The sequence below is a fragment of the Lynx rufus genome, unplaced genomic scaffold (genome assembly GCF_022079265.1).
Source record: "Lynx rufus isolate CCGP_SWC_20201006 ecotype Redwood Valley unplaced genomic scaffold, mLynRuf1.p SCAF_3, whole genome shotgun sequence".
Taxonomy (NCBI): domain Eukaryota; kingdom Metazoa; phylum Chordata; class Mammalia; order Carnivora; family Felidae; genus Lynx; species Lynx rufus.
The window spans coordinates 59,866,066-59,881,809 of NW_025814845.1; the positions used below are offsets into that span (position 1 = coordinate 59,866,066).

Consider the following 15,744-nt stretch of genomic DNA (forward strand, 5'->3'; position numbering starts at 1 on the left):
TCTAAAGAAGACATCCGGATGGCCAACAGACACATGAAAAGATGCTCAACGTCACTCCTCATCAGGGAAATACAAATCAAAACCATACTCAGATATCACCTCACGCCAGTCAGAGTGGCCAAAATGAACAAATCAGGAGACACTAGATGCTGGAGAGGATGTGGAGAAACAGGAACCCTCTTGCACTGTTGGTGGGAATGCAAATTGGTGCAGCCAGTCTGGAAAACAGTGTGGAGGTTCCTCAAAAAATTAAAAATAGACCTACCCTATGACCCAGCAATAGCGCTGCTAGGAATTTACCCAAGGGATACAGGAGTACTGATGCATAGGGGCACTTGTACCCCAATGTTTATAGCAGCACTTTCAACAATAGCCAAATTATGGAAAGAGCCTAAATATCCATCAACTGATGAATGGATAAAGAAATTGTGGTTTATATACACAATGGAGTACTACGTGGCGATGAGAAAGAATGAAATATGGCCCTTTGTAGCAACATGGATGGAACTGGAGAGTGTTATGCTAAGTGAAATAAGCCATACAGAGAAAGACAGATACCATATGTTTTCACTCTTATGTGGATCCTGAGAAACTTAATAGAAACCCATGGGGGAGGGGAAGGAAAAAAAAAAGAGGTTAGAGTGGGAGAGAGCCAAAACATAAGAGACTCTTAAAAACTGAAACAAACTGAGGGTTGATGGGGGGTGGGAGGGAGGGGAGGTGGGTGATGGGTATTGAGGAGAGCACCTGTTGGGATGAGCACCGGGTGTTGTATGGAAACCAATTTGACAATAAATTTCATATATTGAAAAAATAAAAAAAAATAGTGCTGGGAAAATCGGATAGCTGTGTATAGTAGAATAAAACTGGAAATTTTTCTTACACCATATACAAAAATACATTCAAAGTAGATTAAAGACTCAAATGTAAGACCAGAAACCATAAACCCCCCGGAATAAAACATAGGAAGTATGGACATCAGTCTGAGCAATATTTTTTGAATCTCTATTCAGGCAAGGGCAACCAAAGCAAAAATTGACAAAATAGACAACATCAAACTAGAAGGCTTTTGCACAGCAAAGGAAACACCAACAAAATGGAAATGGAGCCTACTGAATGGGAGAAGATATTGGCAAACAATATAATTTATTAAGGGTTCATATCCAAAATATATAAAAATCTCATACAACTCAGTATCAAAACACCAAACAATCCAATTAAAAAATGGGCAGAAGATCTGAAAGCCTTTACTCTAAAGGAGATATTCAAATGTCTAACAGATACATGAAAAGATGTTCATCATCACTAATCATCAAGACCCTGAAAAGTTTATGCCATGGCAGAATGGAACAGATAAGAAGATGTCTTCTCCTTATAGATGGGAAGATCAGAGAGAGAGAAAGAGAGAGAGAGGAGCTGAAGTGTCTGCCACATCCTTCCCCAAAACTCATCAATCACAGGGTGGAATCCCCACCCCTCCAGCCAGGTGGAGGAGCTTCCACTTTTGGGGTAAGTGTTCCCTCTACTTTCCAAACTGTACATCTCATAACTTACCTTAGTCATCTCAACCAACTAAACTGCTTTTCAAGGCTTCTTACACTTTTTTTTTGTCCTCTGAATTATTTTTCTGGGAACAAAAACAGTGACTTGTCTAAATTATTTCAGTTTTATAAAAATAAATTGATTTTCAGCCCTGATCAATGATAGGCATAGTGGATGGTGTCCTGTACCATCCAGATATTTCTTCAGGAGTGAAATGTTGTTTCTCCATTGCTGAGTGCTTATCTATAAGTCTTCACATCTTGCCTAAGAGACGCACCTCGCTTGAGAGGACAGCCCCTTCCGAAGACAGTCTACATTCAATGGTTGAGGGCTGATTATCCTCACTGAAGCCTCTGCTTTCTTGACCCAACTCAGAACAATGGTAAGGGATCCTCTCAGCTTCAGAGATTCCTGTAGGATCTGGCAAGGTCTGTTTAAAGTTTATGATATAGTCCAACTTCCCCTTATGCCGCATCCTGCTTTCTATCCATCCTTTCCATATGTGTTCAATTTAAGAGCAGGGGTACCTTGCTGGCTCAGTCAGTAGAACATGTGACTCCTTTGACAGCATTGGCCTTCTTGGATCATTCCTGGCACTAAGATGGGACTCTGAAACTGGATTGTCACCAATCAGCTGGTAATGAGGACCCTGTAGTGAATCAACAATACCCCCTAAAATTCATGCCTACCCAAAACCTCAAGATGTGATCCTATTTGGAAATAGTGTTTTTGTATATGTAATTAGTTCAGCATCAAAATGAGATTATACTTGAGTAGGGTGAGCCCTAAATTCAATAACTGGTGTCTTTATTTTTTTTTTTAATTTTTTTTTCCCACGTTTATTTATTTTTGGGACAGAGAGAGACAGAGCATGAACGGGGGAGGGGCAGAGAGAGAGGGAGACATAGAATCGGAAACAGGCTCCAGGCTCTGAGCCATCAGCCCAGAGCCCGACGCGGGGCTCGAGCTCACGGACCGTGAGATCGTGACCTGGCTGAAGTCGGACGCTTAACCGACTGCGCCACCCAGGCGCCCCAATAACTGGTGTCTTTAAAAGAAGAGGAGACAGATGCACAGAGGAAAAGGCCGTGTGAAGGTGGAGGCAGAGATTGGAGTGATGCTGCCACAATCCAAGGAACTTCAGGAGCTACCAGAAGTTGGAAGAGGCAAGGAAGGATTCTTTTATAGAACCTTCAGAAGGAGTACAGACCTGCTGACACACTTGATTTTCAACTTTTGGCTTCCATAATTGTGAAAGAATAAATTTCTGTAATTTTAGGCCCCTCAGTCTGTGGTAATTTGTTGTGACACCCTAGGAAACTAGTACAGACCCCATCAATGATGGTAGGCAGTGTACTGATAACTCCTGGCACAAGGCTAAATTATTAACGGACTAAAATTGTTAAAATGTTCACTGGTGGTGAACTAGAAGGAAATGAACCAGCAGGTACATTATACCAAGCATTTCTGAAACATGAGAAATACCACATAACTACAGTGGAATGAGATTACTCTTGCTAAGGACAATCGGCACCTTGGAAAAATAAAAGTTAAGAGTGTTTAATCAGTAATTAAAAGCTAAGTGTGAAAGCCAAAGACCTTCTTGATAGCATTTAAAGAGGCTCTTATCTCCTACAGCCAGAGGGCAGAGGACCAGACCCTGGATTCAATCATAAGAATAGCAGAGCTATTGTGACACCTAGGTGTCTCAGTCGGTTAATCTGACTTTGGCTCAGGTCATGATACTACGGTTAATGGGTTTGAGCCCCATGTCAGGCTCTGTGCTGACAGCTCAGAGCCTGGAGCCTGCTTTGGATTCTGTGTCTTCCTCTCTTTCTGCCCCTTCCCTGCTTGTGCTCTGTTTCTCTCTGTCTCCCATAAATAAATAAATGTTAAAAAAAAAAAGAAAAGGAGTAGCAAAGCTGCAAAGAAGGTTTAATTCTCAATGAGGTTTAATTCTCAATAAGGCAAATGTTGCATGTCAACATCTGTTTGGGACAGAATGGGGTCACTTTCAAATCCCAAGATCCCCCAGAACCCAGGCACCAACAGAACTGATCCAGTCTTCCCTATTAAAGATTAGTGGTCTCCTTGTTCATGACAATGTAGACCCCCCACCCCTGCCACCATATGTACACTCAGTCAATAACTAGATTTTAGTCACAACATAACCCAGCTAGGGATGTGCTAGGCTGATTAGGGAGGAAAGGGACTCTACCCCAAGGGAGCTGAGGAGGTTTTGGGGTGGGAAAGATGACATGTGGATTTCATGCAAGCCTCAATGGGAGAATCACAATGCAGACTGCCAGGGTTCTAAAGCAAGGTCATTTGCAGCAGAGAATTATACACTGTTTGCAAAACGGCTTCTGACCTGCTGTTTGGGCCTTGCTGCAGATGAAACATCTGAACATGGTATGCCAAGTGACTTCGAAGCCTTCATAAATTGGGTTAAATCAGAACCCACAAATCTTTAGATTGGGTAGTCTCAGTAATAATTCTTCATTAGATGTAATGTTACAACCAGAGTCAAGCATGAGCAAGGCTGGAGGACAAAACAGCAAAGCATATAGCCCAGACCTCCAGGTCATTTATCACTGTTGCACTTGTGTCTTTCCTCAGGCCGCAGTGGGGTACCTCCTAACTGGATAATGAAATGGAACTTCTGAAGGGTTCCAGCTGACCTAAACTGCTCCATAGAAGGCATGGAGGAGACATTGTCTAGCAAAGAGTGAGTAATGTGCTAATGAGAGAAGCATTATCATCATGAAGCAGTTTAGTGCTGTCTGTCTTCTCTGTGCCAGAGCTGACGGTAGGAACTGACACTGCAGAACTGGAGCCACTGAGAGCAAAGGGAATGATCAGATTCTGAAACTGTAGAGGCAAGTGACAGTGGATAACCATTAGAAGCCAAGTGGACACAACCATTATAATCAGCAGTGAGATCAGAATGGCAGCCAGAGGGTGGCAATCTTGTTGAAAGAGATCTGAACCATGAGGTGACAAGGGTCCATTATATCAATGACATCATGGTAATCTGACTAGATGAGCAAAAAGTGGCTAATATTTTGGAGGCCTGCATAAGGCACATGCATATGGATGAGGGTAAGAGGTAAATTCTGAAAAGTCAAAGGTTTACTGCATCAATAAAAATTTTAGGGTTTTAGTGCTATTGGATATTCCAGCATGTCCACTTCCCTTAGCTTCTATATTCCTTCCTCTACCTAAAAGCAACTTGGGCTTTCCTCACTTCATTGGGAAAGCCAACCACCTTTTCTAGGCTTCTAATTACTATCTCAGCAAAGTGTGCGCTCCATCCCCTGGGGTCCTTGCCAGTGTCTTGAGAGCGTACCCTGAAATCAATGAATTCTTGGTTTCCCAGGCTTATATTATAGCCCCACTCTTGATTAGGCACCCTTGAAATCCAAACCTAAGTGTATTCTCCTGACCCCGGATGGTATGTGCTAGCTACGTCTTGCAACGGATGAATAGTTTTCTCCTCTCTTATCAGGCCTAACACACCCCCAGTTGGGTTATGCTGAGATTTAACTCTAATTACCACCCTACAAGGCAGGAAAGGAAATGGGTTTAGCTCCAGGGGAGAAGCTGTTGTCTTGCGGAGGAGAGACTCCTGCAGCATCTTCCAGCCCAGGGAAAGTTCTAGCTCTTCCTAGGGAAGTTGGGCTACCTCTGCAAACTCAGAGGGTTTTATAGAGCCAAGATCTTCAGGGGTATCCATCCATATATCCAGTTACCATGTTTTCAAGTTCCAGGTTTTACCAGGGCCTTGATCTTTGCTTAACAAAAATACCTTGGCTAAGCATTCCAGTGTCTCTAGAGCTCTGTGATAGTAATAACTTAGGTTTGAGATTGTTGTTTAGTTATGCTTGCCCTTCCACTGCAGAAGCTCAGGCCTCTTTGTAAGTGACCACAGAGGCCCTGTGAATCACATTTACCCAGAAACTGCTTGTTAACAACCCAGTCCCTCCTTTATCTACTGCAGGGCATCAGTGCAACTCTGAAATCATCAACTCTGCTGTCTTTGTAGGTTTTCTCCCTCTGTATTTTCAAAGCCTGCATCATTGCACTTGTAGCATTCCCTTTCAGCAGGGCATTTTTCAAGTTTCCTTTGGTGAAATCTTTATCAATTAATCCAGTATCTTGTGACAGATTCTATTCATGCTCAGTCTACCAAGTATGGGATCCTCTTTACCTATTAGGCAATGGATGAGCACATTCCAAATCCCCCCATTATCATATTTTTCCTCAGATGACTCATGGTATCACATGAGAAGCAGATGCCAAGATAGGATTAAAAATGTAGAAAATATATTAGAGAAAATACCTATGACATGGAGAGGAAGCCAGGTGATGCATGTCTACTGTAGTGCATGTCTAACCTCTGATGGAAAAAAGTAAGGTTGTAGGAAACTTCTTAGACTAAGTGCAATTCTGATAAAAGTCTGGCAAAATCACTAGAGTCCTTGAGCTACTTCACTTCCTTGCTTGTCCTGCTAGAGTGCCCACTGTGAGGAAGACCAAGGGTTATGTGTCCCAGATAGTAAGAACAAGATGATAGTTCCACTATGGATTTGGCTTTGGAGGAATTCCAGTTCCATACCTATGTATATTTTGAGAGCACATTAACTTGGTTGCCAATTCATTAGATGGTGGGGGATTGCTTTTAATCATCATCTGGCATACCTTTAAATCTAGCGGCTTGTTTAGGATTTAATCAGGCGATAAAAAATTTTTGATAAAAATTATGTCCCAAGTTGTTGTTTTATGTTACAAACTTGAGATATTAGAGTGATTTGAGATAAACTAAAGTTGAGCAGTGTTCTTTTGAATGAGCTCTATGAATCAGATGTATTTTATAATTATTGTTTATTTGATTATTAAGCCCTAAGGGTACGTTTAAGATTTTAATTTTCTGGGAAATGTATGCCAAAGCTTGACATTGGGAAGATTGCTATAAAACACAAAGGATATCTAAATGATGGTGCTAACACAACTGACCAGTTCATAAATAATATTTGTATGATTTTATAGGCTGGCCGCCAATAATTATGTTAGTTACCCTTGCTAAGGAAATATCTCATTCCAAGATACTAAAGTTAGGCTTTACTGTAGAAAATTCATAAATATCATCATAAATGTATAGGATTTTAATAAAAACTCAATCAAATTGTATAGACACGTGGAATGATGATACCCTCTGGTGAGGGGCAGGTCATGGTGGTCAAGACTATGAAGGAGACTGATAATGTTCATTCTTGTGTTAGAATTTATTTACTATGTCAATGTAACAAATTTAATAATTATGAATTAAATTGAAGTTACAAATCATAGTATAGTCATCATTCTGAAATCACACAGTATTTGGATACTATGATATATTGACTTTAAGAAGTATTAACATAGATTTACATATGAACATGCTTACATACTATGGGTTCCATTCTGTTAGGACCCTGACCCTTTATAGGATGACAATCTGACCTTAGCCAACATGGAATGACCTAGATTTGGAGAGATATACCAAAGTACCACTAATATCACAAGACCACACTATAGTAATCTACACCACGAATCCTGGAAACTGGGAAAAGACACCTCCACATTAATTCTAGAGTAAGAAATAATAGGCATTTTGGGACTAGGGAGAGTGAGGAGGCTCAGCATAGTTTTGTTCATGGGGTTGATTCCATGTGGAGACAGACAGGAGTGAAAGGGAGCACCCAATCTCCTCTTTGTTCAACCATGTCACTGTAGAACCACCCCTTTCTGAGAAGTTGGGATTCAGGATGGCAGCTTCTAGGGCAAGCCTCCAAACTCAAGGGGGCAGGTCTACATTCCAGTCCTGCTATTTAGTGGCAAGGCTGACATTTTGGAGGTGTAGTTATAAGTCTTGTCTTCCTGAATTTGAGAGGGGGACATCAATGAGGGTCACTACTAGAAAGAGCTGTGTGAGCTTATCAGGATGAGTAACAGAGAGAAGCAGCTTATAATGGCCAGGAAAGAAAGTTGTAGTAGGAAAATCTGAGACAGTCATTCCAGGGTACATGTAAAATTGTACCTTTGCAGATATCTAGAAATCAATGTCCCCTTCCTACCTGATTTGAACAAAACAACCCTGTGAGGTTTAATTTGGCCTTTAAAGGAAGTGTAACAATAGCTACAAGTTAGGGACCTCAGTGGATTACCCTGTAGAAGCTCTAAGTTTAGCAAAGTCAGAAGCTGGCAGATAAAGCTTCATCCAAAAAAATCAATGCTGGCCACTTAGTTCAGAAGCTCCCTACCTGGGTGGCTCAGTCTGTTAAGTGCCCGACTCGGCTTTGGCTCAGGTTATGATCTCATGGTTTGTGAGTTTGAGCCCTGCATCAGGCTTCACACTGACAGTACGGAGCCTGCTTGGGATTCTTTCTCTTTCTCTCTGCCCCTCTTTCACGCATTCTCTCTCTCTCTCTCTCTCTCAAAATAAGTAATAAACTTAAAAAATTTAGAAACACATCGAAGCCACATGGACTGAGATTTCATTCTGGGTAGCCTGGGACTGCCTCTTCTGGGTCTGGGATCTCCACCCCCATCTAGGAAACAATTCCATCAACTCTAGATGAGCTATGTCCTCCCAGTGGAGCCTGAATCTCTGACCTTTGAATATGGTTCTAAGTACCTGATAGGCAAAGTACCAGAAAAGACAGTTACTATACTCTTATCAACTGAGAAAAAATTAGGCTGTTGCTCAAGGGATATAAAGCCTTTCTTTCCTAGCAGCCAACTTTGTCAGAAAATTTTCATGAGGGGCTTTCTAGAACAAAAGCTGAAGGATGTAGTGGCCAATGTCTTCCATGTTCCTAGAACAAAGTGAATAGTGGATTTCATTAACCTGTTTGTTTTTTTTTTTATAGCATCCCTGATGAAAGCTGAAAGCATAACACCAAAACAGAGCACAGCAAATGTGATTGTGTGTGAGTCCAAGAAAATATTGTCCAGAGTGTGAAATGTGGAATAACAAGAATTGTATGTGTTGTATGAACTGAAATCAGTTCTTCTCAAACATGAATTAGTCTTTGGAAAGAGGCAGCAGATGATTTGAAATTAATCTCTATTAAGGGTTTAGAAAATTGTTTTGCTTGTCCAAACTTAACACAATACTTTAAAAAAATTAAATGACTATGTGGACTAAAGTTAATATACAACATTACAGTAATGAAGCAGCTTAACCAAGGCTTTTGATCCAGATGAATTTCCATCTCTCTTTTGTTTGGGGGTAACCTTGAAAGTCCACAAAGGCAAAGCTAGATGTTTTTAATGTCCCAAGTCTACTGAATACCCAGTTATAAGCTGAAGCCTAGTTCCTACACACTTAGATGTTAGGCTACAGGCTCTTTTTACCCATTTTTAAAAACCTACCTCTGGCAATTTCTTTCAACCCCTGGAGGCCTGGTTGGTTTCAGGGCCTATACTTGCACTCTGGTATCTGATATCTGGCCAGAGGAGAATTGTTCTCTTTTGTGATCCTGAAGGAATTCCTAAAGCAAAGCTGGTTATTTCATAGGCCCCAGCAAATTTTGCAGGTAAGAGCTAGCTCCACCCAAGAGGATCTTGTGTGCCATGAGGAATGGAAGGGGATACTATCTACAAGGTCAGCTGGTTTAGAAATTAGACTAGAATGGATAACTCCTTAGCTTTGATAGAAATGTTGAATACATCATTTGGGAAAGTAGGCTCTTTATGCCTGCTGGAGTTCATCTACCAAACAGATGAGTAACTCAACAGGACATTTTTATATTTATAGGGAGCAATCCATCGGAATATAACTCCAGGGGTGCCAGGGTGGCTCAGTCAGTTAAGTGTCCGACTTCAGCTTAGGTCATAATCTCATGGCATGTGAGTTTGAGCCCTTCATTGGGCTCTGTGCTGATAGCTGAGAGCCTGTAGCCTACTTCGGATTCTGTGTGTGTCTCTCTCTCTGACCCTCCCCTACTCATACTCTCTCTCCATCTCTCAAAAATGAACATTTAAAAAATTAAAAAAAAAAACAGAAATCTGTAGGGATAGGAGGATCATACCTCAAGATCACAAAAGCCATATATGAAAGACCCACCACTAATATCATCTTCAATGGGGAAAAACTAAGACCTTTCCCCCTAAGGTCAGGAACAAGACACGGATCTCCACTCTCACCACTGTTATTGAATATAGTGTTGGAAGTCTTAGCCTCAGCAATCAGGCAACACAAAGAGATAAAATGCATCCAAATCGGCCAGGAGGAGGTCAAACTTCACTCTTAGCAGATGACATGATACTCTATATGGAAAACACAAAAGTTTCCACCAAAAAACTGCTAGAACTGATTCATTAATTCAGCAAAATCGGATGTAAAATCAATGCACAAAAATTGGTTGCATTCCTATACACCAATAATGAAGCAACAGAAAGAGAAATCAAGGAATCAATCCCATTTATAGTTGCACCAAAACCCATAAAATACCTAGGAATAAATCTAACCAAGTAGGCAACCTATACACTGAAACTATAGAAAGCTTATGAAAGAAATTGAAGAAGACACACGCAAAAAAGGGAAAGATATTCAATGCTCCTTGATAGGAAGAAAAATATTGTTAAAATGTCAGTACTACCCAAAACAACCTACATATTCAATGTAATCCCTACCAAAATAACACCAGCATTCTTCACAGAGCTAGAACAAACAATCCTAAAATTTGTATGGACCCAGAAAAGACTCCAAATAGCCAAAGCAATCTTGAAAAAGAAACCAAAACAGGCATCACAGTTCGGGACTTCAAGCTGTATTACAAAGCTGTAATCATGAAGACAGTATGGTACTGGCACAAAAACAGACACTCAGATCAATGGAACAGAATAGAGAACCCAGAAATGGACTCATAAATGTATAGCCAACTAATCTTTGACAAAGCAGGAAAGAATATCCAATGGAATAAAGACAGTCTCTTCAGCAAATGGTGATGGGAAAACTGGACAGCGACATGCAGAAAAGTGAACCTGGACTACTCTCTTACACCATACACAAAAATAAACTCAAAATGGATGAAAGAGTTCAATGTAAGACAGGAAGCCATCAAAATCCTTGAGGAGAAAGCAGGCAAAAACCTCTTTGATCTTGGCTGCAGCAACTTCTTAACATGGCTCTGGAGGCAAGGGAAACAAAAGCAAAAATGAACTATTGGGGCCTCATCAAAATAAAAGCTTCTGCCCAGTGAAGGAAACAATAGGCAAAATTAAAAGGCAACCGATGGAATGGGAGAAGATATTTGCAAACGACATATCAGATAAAGGGTTAGTATCAAAAATCCATAAAGAACTTTTTGAACTCAACACCCAAAAAACAAATAATCCAGTGAAAAAATGGGCAAAAGACATGAATAGACACTTCTCCAAAGAAGACATCCAGATGGCCAACAGACACATGAAAAAATGCTCAATATCACTCATCAAGGAAATACAAATCAAAACCACAATGAGATACCACCTTACCCCTGTCAGAATGGCTAACATTAACAACTCAGGCAACAACAGATGCTGGCAAGGATGCAGAGAAAGAGAATGTCTTTTGCATTGCCAGTGGGAATGCAAACTGGTGCAGCCACTCTGGAAAACAGTATGGAGTTTCCTCAAAAAATTAAAAATAGAACTACCCTACAACCCAGCAATTGCACTACTAGGTGTTTACGCAAGGGATACAGGTGTGCTGTTTTGAAGGGACACATGTACCCCTATGTTTATAGCAGCACTATCAACAATAGCCAAATTGTGGAAAAAGCCTAAATGTCCATCAACTGATGAATGGATAAAGAAATTGTGGTTTATATACACAATGGAGTACTACGTGGCAATGAGAAAGAATGAAATATGGCCCTTTGTAGCAACGTGGTTGGAACTGGAGAGTGTTATACTAAGTAAAATAAGCCATACAGAGAAAGACAGATACCATATATTTTCACTCTTATGTGGATCCTGAGAAACTTAACAGAAACCCATGGGGGAGGGGAAGGAAAAAATGAAAAAAAAGAGGTTAGAGTGGGAGAGAGAGCCAAAGCATAAGAGACTCTTAAAAACTTAGAACAAACTGAAGGTTGTTGGGGGGTGGGAGGGAGGGTAGGGTAGGTGATGGGCATTAAAGAGGGCATCTTTTGGGATGAGCACTGGGTGTTGTATGGAAACTAATTTGACAATAAATTTCATATAAAAAAAACAATAGCCAAAGTATGTAAAGAGCCCAAATGTCCATCGATAGAGGAATGGATAAAGAAGATGTGTGTATGTATGTATATATATATATATATATATATATATATATATATATATATATATACACACACACCCACACACAATGGAGTATTACTCGGCAATCAAAAAGAATGAAATCTTTCCATTTACAACTACGTGGATGGAAGTAGAGGGTATTATGCTAAGTGAAATTAGTCAGAGAAAGACAAAAATCATATGACTTCACTCATATGGGGACTTTAAGATACAAAACAGATGAACATAAGGCAAGGGAAGCAAAAATAATATAAAAACAGGGAAGGGGACACAACGTAAGAGACTCTTAAATATGGAGAACAAATAGAGGGTTACTAGAGAGGTTGTGGGAGGGGGATGGGCTAAATGGGTAAGGGGCATTACGGAATCTACTCCTGAAACCATTGTTGCACTATATGCTAACTAACTTGGATGTAAATTTTAAAAATTATATTAAAATTTAAAAAAATAAAAGATATTCCATTTGTTAGGACTATGACATTATCGAGGCTGAGTGGTCTCTGGAGGATTTATTTTTTTCATCTTGAACTGACTCCAACTGACTTGTAAGAACCAATTTTGTGAACCTCTTCTAAACTCTGAATTCAGTGACATTTTGGAAACTGGAATCAGCCATGATGGGAATATTTCACCATAAAAATGGACAATTATCCTAAAAAAAGCAATAGCCAAAGTCTGGAAAGAGCCCAGATGTCCATCGATGGTTGAATGGATAAAGAAGATGTGGTATATACATACAATGGAGTATTACTCAGCAATCAAAAAGAATGAAATTTTGCCATTTGCAACTACATGGATGGAACTAGAGGCTATTATTCTAAGTGAAATTAGAGAAAGACAAATATCCTATGACTTCACTCATATGAGGATTTTAAGATACAAAACAGATGAACATAAGGGAAGGGAAGCAAAGATAATATAAAAACAGGGAGGGGAAGAAACATAAGAGACTCTTAAATATGGAGGACAAACAGGGTTGCTAGAAGGGTTGTGAGAAGGGAGATGGGCTAAATGGGTAAGGGGCATTAAGGAATCTACTCCTGAAATCATTTTTGCACCATATGCTAACTAACTCGGATGTAAATTAAAAAATAAATTATTAATAAAAAATTAGAAATTAGCATTAAAATATGCAGGAAATAAAAAAGAAACCTGCTAAGGGAGTATATCTTGAAATTTCTCATACACAAGAAAAAAACTTTTTGCAACTTTGTGTGAGGACTAATGGTAGCTAGACTTATTATGATAATCACTTCACAATGTATACAATATCAAATCATTATGTTGTACACCTGAAACTAATATATGTCAATTATATTTCAATAAAAGAATCTTTAAGAATGAAAGAAAAAATCTAACTCCAAAAGCTACTGTATAGAAACCCCGCTTAACTTGGTTACTAGGTAACTGCTTAGAAGTCCATGTGAAGACAAGTATGCACCCCAAATTAAGACATAAGTTTTTAAGATCTCTTTTAGATGACTCACTTGACCAGCTAGGTTGAAGACAAAATAATGAAGTCCAGGATCTAGAGTTGATTTCCTTCTGTAGAGAAGATGCATTTATACTGAGGGAGGTGTAGTCTTTAGATGAGTTCACAGGGAAGTGCTAGCAATTAATTCTCTAAGTTCTATGCTGTATAAGATGTGGGGGAAGGACAGGGGGGCAGTCAGGAGTACCTCTCCAATACTGACTAGCAGTGTAGATGGGTATCATACACAATTAAGCCCAAGGGTGAACTGCTGGGGCAGATCAGCTGGGACCAAGTTCAGTGCTTTGACCAGGAGATGGCAGTGTCTAATCACACAGCAGAGCTCACTGAACCCTGAGGCATCTTGGCTAGATGGAGTTATTACTGAATAGCTTCTGAGAGGCCTTTCTAGGAAGAAATTATCAGCAGTGACTGACTCAAGCAGTATTAGAAGGACATCTGGGTCCACAACTGTGGGTAAAGATAGTTCTTGGGAGGAGAATGGCTAAGCTAACTGACCTAGTCAGAGGCTGATTAGCAGAAAGAGAACCCCAAGAAGGGGATGAGATGCTGAAAGTCTAAAGCAGAGCAAAGACAAAACTAGTGAAGAGCAAGAGTTGGACCAACAGGTGTAGATCTCAGAAGAGAGCCAATCCCAGAGGGGCCAGAGGAAAAAGACTAGTTCTATCAGCAGAAGAATTGTGGAGACTGCATTTCAAAGCACTATTGTTCTAGTGCTCATGGCTCTCTTGACCCATTCTCCTTCACTATACAAATAATACTTCCAACATGTACTGAGCTAGCAAAGCAGGCAGCAGGTGAGCAAGACAGATGGTACATGCTCTCTTTGATCTCTGTTTTCTGGTTAAGGCACCTGACATCTTCCACCTATCTTGGGAGCAGTGTTCCTCACAGTGGTTCATGATCCCACTTATGTTGGTCCCTCCTCTTTGGAGGCTGCTCTCTTGCCAAAAGAATGATGGTTCTTGGTTTATATGCACTGCTTTGGAGTCTACTAGAATGCAAGTGATGGTGATAGGGATAAGGCTTTTAGGAGATGAGATACTATGTGCCACAGAAAGAAAATAAACTGTCAGTATTACCATAGCAACTTTGGCTCTAAAATATAAAGCCAGTGAACTTCAGTGATGCCTAGGAGCTAAAATATCTAAGAAAATAACTTAATAGAATTGTGGTTTATACTTATAAAACAGTGGTCTTAAATACTTATTAAATATACTTTTACTTATTAAAAACTAATACTTTATGGCCTTGTGTTTCAATTATTTTGTCCTATGGTCATATTAATATGCTGCTGATGCTAATACTTATTTGATGTAGTTGTTCATACTTATTAAAAAGTTTTTATATAATTTCATAAGGCAATCAGTGTCTTACTTGGGCCTATTCTATTATTGATGACTTCATAGGGAGCATATGAGTAAATAAATTGCCTAAAATAATCTGGTCCTGAATCCCAGGGCTCCTACTTTAGTCCAGTGAACTTTGTTCGTGATAAAATCTAGTTTATGTAAGCAGAAATTGCACCTATATACTCTTTTAGGTCCCATAGTTTCACATATTAAGGTGTACAAGTTTTGAACATTAGTAAATCCTCTGGAGCACTCATGATAAGATACCTGATGGTGATCAGGGAACCAAGGTAAAGAGACCTGCTCTGTCACTTCCATATACAACCTTGATCAGGGGGTGGGGACAGAGAAACTGGTGCTCCCTGTCCCCCATCATCTTGGTTCTGAAACAAGAATCCTTCCAGACATCCAACTGCAGAATATGAATCATATTTTTTAAAGTTTATTTATTCTGAGAAAGACAGTGACAGCATGAGCATGGGAGGGCTAGAGAGAGGAGACAGAGAATCCCAAGAAGGCTCTGCACTGATGGTGCAGAGCCTGACTGACACAGGGCTCAAACCCACAAAACCATGAGATCATGACCTGAGCAGAAATCAAGAGTCTGACACTCAACCAACTGAGCCACCCAGGTGCCCCTGAATATGAATCATTTTAAAAGTCTGTCCAAAATATTGTGATGCCCTTTGTGGGCACTGTTTTCTCCTAAGAAGCAAGGCCAATGTTAGCTTTCTTAGATATTTGTGTTTTAGAGCCAGATGGATAACAGAGAAACAGAAAAACCCCTCGTGGAGAAGCCAGCACCAGGCAGGGAGCCAGACTATGGGACAAAATAATCAGCCCCCAAGGCCATAAGACACTTCAGTTGTCACGGAATAAATGATGAAGAGGGGTCTTTGGTGGTAACCCCAGAAAGCCCTATGGTGGGGCCAAATCTGGGTAAAACATGCTATCAAGAGTCTTAAATTTAGTGGCAACCCTTGTGTGCATGCACCATTGTGCTTTGTTTAAATAGAATGGCTATAATCCAAAGGAATGACTTATTTTGTC

The 15,744-nt window shown here is 40.1% G+C and overlaps 1 long non-coding RNA gene across 1 annotated transcript; it reads left to right on the plus strand.

Moving 5' to 3' along the window:
• Positions 1-784: 784 nt before the first annotated feature.
• On the plus strand, positions 785-9,424 carry LOC124521299 (uncharacterized). Its single transcript, XR_006964445.1, has 3 exons — positions 785-1,509; positions 4,162-4,270; positions 8,451-9,424. It is a non-coding gene; the product is annotated as an uncharacterized LOC124521299 (long non-coding RNA).
• Positions 9,425-15,744: the final 6,320 nt, after the last annotated feature.